Source organism: Nycticebus coucang, chromosome X (genome assembly GCF_027406575.1).
Source record: "Nycticebus coucang isolate mNycCou1 chromosome X, mNycCou1.pri, whole genome shotgun sequence".
Taxonomy (NCBI): domain Eukaryota; kingdom Metazoa; phylum Chordata; class Mammalia; order Primates; family Lorisidae; genus Nycticebus; species Nycticebus coucang.
This window is the reverse complement of record NC_069804.1, coordinates 55,776,639-55,785,052: the sequence shown is the minus strand read 5'-3', so window position 1 is coordinate 55,785,052 and position 8,414 is coordinate 55,776,639.

The window sequence follows — 8,414 nt, the reverse complement described above, 5'->3', positions numbered from 1 at the left end:
TCAGTGGGGAATTCAAGTCTTTAACATTTATTGAGGTAATTGATAAGTGTGGTAGCATTCTATTCATCTTATTTTGTGGGAGTCCATTGCATAGTTTTATCTTTTGCATCATTGTGGAAGTTAGGTCTGTCTTTTAATTTCTGAGTTCTTGCTTTGCTGTTGATACTTTGTGATGGTCAGTGTGTAGAACAGGTTGAAATATTTCCTGTAGAGCTGGCTTTATTGTGGGAAAGTTCCTCAATGTTTGCATATCAGTAAATGATTTGATTTCTCTGTCAATATTTTTTTGAGGCAGAGTCTCAAGCTGTCGTCCTGGGTAGAGTGCCATGGTGTCACATCTCACAGCAACCTCAAATTCTTGGGCTTAAGTGATTCTCTTGCCTCAGCCTCTCAAGTAGCTGGGACTACAAGCGCCTGCCACAACACCCGGCTATTTTTTTTTTTTTTGGTTGTAGTTATCATCATTGTTATTTGGCAGGCCTGGGCTGGATTTGAACCCACCAGCTCTGGTGTATGTGGCTGATGCCCTAGCCACTTGAGCTACAAGCACTGAGCCTTCTCTGTCAATTTTAAAGCTTAGCTTAGCAGGATGTAGAATTCTGGGCTGGAAATTGTTCTGTTTAAGTAGATTAAAGGTAGATGACCATTGTCTGCTTGCTTGGAAAGTTTCATTAAAGAAGTCTGCAGGGGTGGTGCCTGTGGCTCAATGGAGTAATATGCCAGCCCCATATGCTAGAGGTGGTGGGTTCAAACCCAGCCCTGGCCAAAAAACTGCAAAATAAAAAAAAAAGAAGTCTGCAGTCACTCTGATGGATTTGTCCCTGTAGGTGAACTGGCGCTTACTCCTGGCAGCTTGAAGAATCTCTTCTTTTCTCTTGACTTTGGAAAGGTTTATCACAATGTCTCTTAAAGAAGCTTGGTTAGAGTTGAGGTGACCTGGGGTCCGATATCTGTCTGAAAGGAGTGTGTCAGAATCTTTGGTGATATTTGGGAAATTTTCACATATATTATTCTCTAATATGGCTTCCATTCCCCTGGGGCATTCTTCTTCCCCTTCTGGGATACCTATACGCTTCATAAAGTCCCATAATTCTGTCAGTGAATGTTCTGCTTTCTCTCTCTTCTTTTTTGCCTCTTTAACTATCTGAGTTATCTCAAGAGCTTTGTCCTCTACCTCTGATATTCTTTCTTCTGCATGGTCTAATCTGTTTTTGATACTTTCTATTGCATCTTTAGTTCACTAATTGCTTCATTTCCTTCAGCTCTACTATATCCTTTCTATATTCTTCATATCATTCATCTCTTATTTGATTCTGTTTTTGGATTTCCTTTTGATTATTTTCCACTTCATCAGCAGTTTCCCTCATTGTTTTCATTATTTCCTTCATTGTTTTCATCGTCCTTATTCTAAATTCCCTTTCTGTCATTTCTGGTATTTCTTTATAGGTGGAATCCTCTGCAGTAGCTACCTCATGGTCCCTTGGTGGGGTTGCTCTGGACTGTTTTTTCATGTTGCCAGGATTTTTCTGCTGATTCTTCCTCATGAGTGTTTCTTTTTTGTTTCCTTGCCCTAATTTTCCTTTTACTTCCTCTTGCTCTTTAAGTTTCCATGCCTCTGGCTTAGGGTTTTGATGAGTCCTTTTGGTACAGGACCAGAAGGATGAGAAGATTGAAGAGCAAGAAGGGAAAAATGATTTAAAAAATGAAAAAAGAAAAAAGAGAAAGGAGAAGGGGTAATAGGGAATAATGACAGAAAGAAGAGAGGCACAGAAAGAGGGAAACAGGAGCAATATAAGTGTACAGTAGGGTACTTTGACCCAACCTTAAAAACCCTCAACCTCTTGGGGTGCTGCGTTGGGTGGTTCCCTTGAAATCAGCAGCTCTTTGCCAACCTATTAAGACAGAGTACCCCACCTCCACAAAATAGAGAGGAAAGACAAAATGCTGTAAATCAAATGAAAACAAGCAAACAGGAAACTTCACAGGATAAAATTGGAGGAAAAAAACAAATAAAAGGGGTAGAAACACTAGCAAAAATGAAGTTCTAATTTTTAAAGAAGACAACTATGGAAAATTGTATTTAAACTAGAAAACTGAAGAAGGAAAAGAAAAAAAAAAGAAAAATCTAGAGAGAAAATGTTGAAACTAAAAAAAAAGAAAGAAAGAAAAGAAAAAACCAATACCAAAGCAGTATATATATTTTGTTGAATATTGTCTGGGCAACAGGTGATCTTCTGGGGTATGAGATGTTAATCACAATGCTGATACAGCTATACGAGATGGAGACTGGAGGCCTCTGCTGATTTCTCAAACCCCACAGGTTGGAGAGCCTAAATGAATAATTACAAAGATAAAACTTAGTGGTTTCACTGTTTTCCTGTTCAGGATAACTGCAGCTCACTTTTAATTGCTGAATGCTTTATAGAGCCATCAGGTGATATTATTTCCTTGCTGAGATTTCATTCCTCCAGAGATCATCCCCTCCTGGCACTGGACAAAGAGGTTTTGGCGAGTTGGGAATACAGTAAAAAAAATATGTCCAGAGAGTCATTTCTGTTTTAGCATTTACTTGTTTTAACAGCTAATTACCATCAAAAGATCCTCAGTTAACAAAGGTAACATATATACAGCTAATTACCAAAGAAGGATAACTATAAGTAATAATATTTTTTTCATTCTTTAAAAATTTGATTAAGAAATATAAGAACAAAAATCTTTTGGAAAAGAGTAAATAAGACAGCCCACTTAAAAGGCACTTTAAACTGTCAACCTTGGCTAAGCAGAAGCTTTCCCAGGAAAGTACTTGTCCCTAGGATCACTCCTGAGGTGGCTGCCCACTTACCCAGTGTGCCATAACATGTCTCACTATATGCCCCTGAAGTCCAAGGCTGTAAGGTATCTCAGTCCCCACCTTTAGGCTGCTCAGTCACTATATTACTCGCCCAAGGTCTCCCACCCAATCCTTGTTCTGCAACCCTAAGGGTGGAGATTGCCAGGGCAGTTCTCCCACAATGGCTCCACATGGCCCACAGCCAAACACTATTACCTCTGTCCAGGCTTAGTCTGGGGATCTGGACAATGCTTAAAGTCTTCTGGCTCTCGCCCAAGTTCTCCCTAGGTAGTTCAACTGAGTACCCAAGTCCAAAAAAATAAAACAGCTCACAGGGAATGCCTTTCCAGTTTGCAATCTCACTGCTGCTGTGTTTACAGTTGCTGGTGGGATTGGATCAAACAAACACACGCAACTACTTGCCAGTTCTCCACTGCTTTTGTTCTCCTCATGGGGTCCAGAAGTCTCTCGCTGACTCCCTATACCCCCAAAGGGATGTTTCTGGGTAGATCCCACCAGCTACAGATGCCTGAAGTCTTCTCTCCCCAGTCTCATGGTGCCCAATTGCAAGGAAGCTGTTATTCAGCTGCCATCTTGCTCCTCCCCACAGAAGTAAACTCTTTTAGTACATGAAAATTGGCCCAAAATATAAAGATAGACTTGAGAAGTTTTCAGATTTTTTCATAGTACATGAAAAATAGCATCCTCACTGTTAACTATTTGAATAATAGACACAAAGGTTTAAAGGTAAAAATAATTACTAAGGGTAAAAGTCCCTGAGATCCCTTTTAATAGTTTTCAAATATTTGAAAAATTTTGGTGTTATGGACTAAATGTATATGTTCCCCTTCTGAATTCATATGTTGAAATCCTAACTTGCAATGTGATGATATTAGGAGTGGGATTAGGTTATAAGGCTGGAGCCCTCATGAAAGGGATTAGTGTTCTTATAAAAGGAACCCCAGAGAGCTCTCTCTGCCTCTTTGCTCTTTACCCTATGAGAATACAGCAAGAAAACGGCCATCCAAAAACCAGGAAGTAGGCCCTTCCAGACATGAGATCTGTTGACACCTTGATTATGGACTTACCAGTCTTCAGAACTGTAAGAAATAAATGTTTGTTATTTAAGCCACCCAGTCTATAGTAATTTATAATAGTACTGCAAAGTCTACTGACCTAAATAATTGGTAAAAAAAAAAAAATAATTATTGACTCTGATTTTTAAAAGAGAAAATGTATGCTTCTTTCTGCTTATATGCTACTCTTCCAGGGGTCTTCTCCTCCTGGGTAGTATCTTTGGGGTATTTATGGGCAGTCAGAATGAGGAGGGATTCCAAGAGTCTGTAGGATCTCATTAGAGAAATCCATCTTGATTCTCCCTAAGCCTTTCTAGCCCATGGTCCTCCAACTAGGCATCCTCCACCCCCCACCTAACTGGATGATGAACACAAGGTCATCCCATACAAATATGTCCCTTCATTGAGTGTATATAAGCCTCATGTCTGCTACCATGACCCATGGGTTTTGTTTTTTCCATATCTAAATCATGAAACACAATTTTATTTAATAATCTATGCCCATGAGACAGTGAGCATTGTAAAATTAAATAAATATTTTCTAGGGTGATATGTTAAGGGGGCTTCCCTCACAGAATTTAACTAGGAAGTTTGAATTAGACATTATTTATTTTCTCCAATCTTTCTCTTCAGTCTCCAGTCATCAGACCCCCCTTCTCCTCACCCACTGCACCCAAACAGGCTTCCATTTTCATTGGCATTGGTCTTTCCATCAGGGATCTTGCCCTGATCCTTTCAGTCTTTCTACTTGGTCTTGCTGGGAGATTTAAGTATCTGCTGGCTTCTACCTCCAAAATTGCACTCCACCCACTACTGAAATATCTTCAGGAAATGTGACGGACCTTTAATTATGTTAAGGGTAATGACTTTGTACCTAATTCCCTACTAAAAGAAAAAATTTCCTGTTAACAGGGCTTACCCTCCTCAGAGAGTTATGGGTGTTATATCTAATTTTCTCTTCTGCTATCTGACAACATAAACATCCTGGTATTTTTCAGCTGATTCATAAGGAAAACACTATCTTTTGGTGCGCTCTATATGTAGAAGCCATTTACCTAGACGTGTCACATATGGAATGGAAAGGAAAAGGAAATACAAACTATGGATCAACTAAAATGTAAAACACATATACAATGTGTTTTCACTGAAAGCTGGTCAATATGCCCTCTTCTTATGAATAAGCATCACTGACTGACACTTAAAACTGATCAATCCATAAGGAAATTCAAATGCTCACAATTGTTTGTTCACTCTAGCTTTGTTCTAGATTTGTTCACTCAGAATCAGACAACTACACTCAAGTCCTGTTAGATAAAGCAACTTTACAGTGGCACAAATTAATTTTAAAAATGATTTATTTGAAAACTGGTTGGTGACTAATATAAAAGTACTAAGGTTGTATGCATTTGTAGCACTGATTAAGAATATGAAAGACTTTGATGAGGCTAGTGTGGTTGAATTGGGTTATGTAAAAAGAAAGATAAAAAATAACTTTAGAAAATGACACTGCCTCAAATTAGACTTTCCCTTAGGTAATTCCTAGTTCCCAAGTCTCCTTAGATCCTGCAGAGGTCATAAGGTCCTGATCCCAGGCCAGAAGGGTGCTGAAGCTATCCTATGGAGGTGTGGACTGGGCCTGTACAACAGAGCAGAGGATATTTCCTCAGCCATATTCTTTGAAACAAGGAAAATAAAAATCAGTCCTGAATTCCCTAAACCACTATAAAAACATGAGCTTGTTGGGAATGTCCACCAATAAGAAAGAAAAAACACTAAAACTGCACCTGGAGAAGGGATTAGTTCTGCTCCTGAGAGCCACCTATGAGAATCTCTTTACAACTCTACATTCTGTTCAATGACATCATGTTGGTAATTTGAAAGTGGCCACAGTAGAAATGTTCACGCCATGGAAATAGGTAAATTCTAACAAATCAGAGTTTTTCTCTTCCACAAGCTATTTAAAAGCACACCACTGCCTAGGGGTATGTATTTCTCTAGGCCTCCGCCATTATGCCCCCTTTGAATGCACACTGTCTACCCACCCATTACCTGGAATGGACATCTGTTGACATGGTCTGTCTGCAGCATCCCTACTTATTTTCCTTTGGCTAAAACAGTCCCAGTTCTTTTCCTTGGTCCTCATAGTTTATTTATAAATTTATGTTTTACTCTTTGTATTTGCAGTGGACCCACTCATACTATGTATAAGAGAAGTGGGCCACAACTGTACAAATTAAATCCAAACTGACTGCTACATCAGAGCATTTTACTACACTACAAGGAAAGTTATGGTTCTACCACCTACTGTAGCCCTTGTTAGTATAAAGATACAGCTACTGAGCACCTTCTGAGTGCAGGCACTTTAAATGGATTCTCTCCTCCAATCCTTACAACCACACCAGGAACGGGCTATTATCATCACTCACTTTACACTTGCAAAAACTAAGACTGGGGTTTCTAGATGAATGGCCAAAGGTCACACCAAGCCAGAACTTGAATTTGAACCCAGGTCTATGTGATTCTAAATACCATGTTTGTAACCACTTCATAGTTCTGCTCTGGACATATCTATCAGTCATCAAGGTAACAAACAGTGCTGTGTAGGAAGATAGAAAGTGCTTGGGGACTGCCATCCTCCTTCGCCCAACCTCAGTCTCATTATACTTCAGACAGTGTGTGGCAAGAGTGCTGAGGAAAAAGAGCCAGCTGACGCGTGGGATTGCCAAGCAACAGCTTATGAAATGAATTCAAACCATGGCAACCAAACACTGCGCACCCAGCAATAGCCTCATTTCATTTACAAGAGTAAGAGGAGGGCTTTGTCAACAACCGATGAGATAAATGAGAAGACCACTGGGTATACAAATACAAGGAATTATCATTATCATCATCATCGTCATCATTATCATTTTAAGCCCACAATATCAAATAATCTATGAAAATATTCCTTGAAAAAATAAAGAATTAAAAACATTATGCCACACATATAAACCTTTCATGTACACACGCATTTGAAAAAATGTCTCTCTGATATCCAAATATCAACCAATTGCTGTTTATTTAATAGAGCTATCACTTTGGGAGGAGAGGAAGGAAAGCTAACATATGAATACATCTCATTTAAAAATCAATTTATTTACAAAGCACCTTCTCTAATTAATTCCTCAACAATAATGCTGTGGGAGTGGCATTGTGTTTTTCCACTCTGTAGGCAGGCAAAGTATGGCATGGGGATTGTAAATGAATTTTCATAGGGTGCTCAGTTAATAAAACACAGATCCAAGGACTCCCTGATGCAAAGTGTCTTAAGTCTCGGACCCCTCTGAGAATCCAATCACACTACAGCTCTTCTCCCTTGAAAAAAATGCACAAAAAGCACCTGGTGCACTGCAGTTTGCCTGTAATTCGATGGGACTCATGGTTTCCCCTGCTGTGCATCCATGCAACCCAGCTGGAGGAACAATATTCAGTTGCTTCTAACAACGATACACAGCGCTTTCAGGGAATTTTTTTTTTCTTTAGTGGTTATGGGAAGCTTCCCCAAAATTTAGAAGGTTGTTAAGCTAGGAGGCATGGAGTGTTAGTAGCTGAAGGTAGGGGGAATTGGACATTACTGAGTTCTTGATAATTTCAACTTGCCCCAATTTTGACTCCTCAGTATTCAATCTTGACATCATCCTTTGCTCACTGCATTAGTCTGGCACCCTTGCACTAGAAATGGAGAAATCTGATGACTCTCAGTGAGCACATGACCCAAGAGTAAGTGGCTCTGTCTTTGGGTGAATTGGGCTATTTTGTTCAGCTGTTATTATCCGGACCTTGTCACATTGCTGTCAGGAGACCTTATGACTGTTCCAGTAATGGAAGGAAAGCAGTCTTCACTACCAAGCTGATAGGGCTGTGTCTTTGTTTCTCAGAGACCCTAATCAGCTTGCTGAAGACCTATGTAAGGCAAACTCTTAAGTCTTTAATACAGGTTTTTGGTTTCCAACCACTTCTACCCCAATAGATGTCACCATGACTTGTATGAACATCACAGATTCTCTTTTCTTTCCTCAAGTCCCAAGGGCTAGAATAAAAGTTCATTGAGTGGCCTTTTTGGCCCTATAGGACATACCACTATGATATTAATATTTGGAGATGAAATGGAGTCCAAATCTAGCAAATCCAGCAGGGGTTGAGGGAGAGAAGAGGGGTGGGGTGAGAGAGAGAGATAGAGGTTAAGATTGATTTTGGTTCTCCTTAAGGTTTCAATGGAATCTGAAATGAGAGTTGGAGTCCCCTGACCTCAAATGTCATCAGTATTTCTCTGCCTCCTTCTCAGCTCTCCCTTCAATGTGTGGGATCTTTATCTAGCCCGAGATGGCTGGAAGTGCCTTGGACAAACCACATACCATATTCTTCTATGCCTATCTTTAGGCCAGGTTTTTATCTCTTGATATTCAAAAAACCTAAGTTCCTACAACTCAAAAAAGGCTGTATTTCATTTCTATTTTCTCAGTGTAAGT